Source organism: Numida meleagris, chromosome 5, assembly GCF_002078875.1.
Source record: "Numida meleagris isolate 19003 breed g44 Domestic line chromosome 5, NumMel1.0, whole genome shotgun sequence".
NCBI lineage: Eukaryota > Metazoa > Chordata > Aves > Galliformes > Numididae > Numida > Numida meleagris.
This window is the reverse complement of record NC_034413.1, coordinates 70,417,565-70,419,279: the sequence shown is the minus strand read 5'-3', so window position 1 is coordinate 70,419,279 and position 1,715 is coordinate 70,417,565.

The following is a 1,715-nucleotide window of genomic DNA, read 5'->3' as shown; positions in this document are numbered from 1 at the left end:
CAGCAGGGATGCACACAGCAAGGATGCACACAGCAAGGGTGCATGCCGCAGGGATGCTCACAGCAAGGATGCACACAGCAAGGATGTACGCAGCAGGGATGCACACAGCAAGGATGCACACAGCAAGGGTGCATGACGCAGGGATGCTCACAGCAAGGATGCATGCAGCAGGGATGCACACAGCAGGGATGCACACAGGGTGCATGCCGCAGGGATGCTCACAGCAGGGATGCATGTAGCAGAGACACATGCAGCAGAGATGCACGCAACAGGGATGCATGCAGCAGGAATGCATGCAGTGGGGATGCTCACAGCAGGGATGCATGAAGTAGGAGCCAACCACAGCTGCATTTTCATGTCTGCACACCGATGATTTCAGACCCTATGGGTAAGCCATACACCCAGGTGGCAGCCAGTTGCACCAGTCTTGCACTGGTTCTGCTCAATTTCTTCGCACTCCTGTTTGTACCATCCTCACTGTGAATGGAATCAAATGCTGCAGTTATTACCAGTTTTTGCACTTTGTATAAAAGAAATGGAGGGGGGTGAAGGTGTGACTATTTGTACCCAGGGCCTGGCAGGTCCTGGGAGGCGTTGGCCCCACTGCTGGCATGGAGCTCGGCTGGAGCCCGGGATGGAAGAACCACTGCCACCAGCTCTTTTAAAGTGACTTTCTTCAGAAGGCTGCTGAGAGGAAGCTGCGTGTTCCCTTCACTGAGCAGAGAGAAGCTCGTGCAGCCACCGGCTCTCCCCAGAACCGCTCTGAGAACAGACATCAGCAGATCTCACTGCGCAGCGTCAGAAAGTGCAACCACGGAGCTGCGTGCGCGGCCACCCCGGCAGCCATCCAGCACACCCAAAGGGGGAAAACGGAGGTGAGCTGACGTTCGTCGCCGAAACTTTAGGCAAGAAGCGGCTTCTATGGGCACGCAGCGGTGCCTGCAGCGGGGCCCGGTGCCGCCCGAGCCTGTCCCCCGCCGGGCCGGGGCGATCCGACACACAGCGACGGGGAGCGACGTTCCGCAGAACCGGAGCAGTCCGGGGATGGGCTCCCGCATCGGAAAGCAGCGCAGCCTTCCGCCCTCCCGATGGGAAGCGGTGGAAGCCGGGCCCGGCCGCCCCCCGGTCCCGCTAGGTGTCACTGCGCGACCTGAAATCCGCGCTCGGCTCTACCCCGCTCCGGTCCGAAGCGCCCCGGCAGCGCTCGCATACGTCGGGGATGGGGTCTCAGGCATCCCCGCCCCGGGAGCCGCTGTGTCCCGGACCCGCCGGCTTCACTGCCACGGTCCCGGTGTCGGCAGAGCAGCGCCCGGGGGGCGGCCGGCCAGCCCGCGTCCTGCAAGACACGAGCAGTGCTCGTCCCCCATTCCCACCAGTGTCTTCCTGACTGCTCCTGGAAGCCAGCTGCTGCCTAAGGGATAGATTCAGAACCCCCATCCCATCCCACTCACATACTGTTTCAATCCCCATTCCACTCCATCCCAATTCCTTCCTCATTCCTCCTATTTCCATCTGCATTCCATCTTCATCTCATCCCCATTTCTATCCAAGCTCATCTCACCTCCATTCCCATCCCCATCTTATCCCTTCCCCACCACATTCCCCTCCCCAGTCCATCCCCATCCCCATCCCCATCCCCATCTCTATATCCATCTCCAACTCCACCTCCAACTCCATCCCCATCCCCATCCCCATCCCCATCCCCATCCCCATCC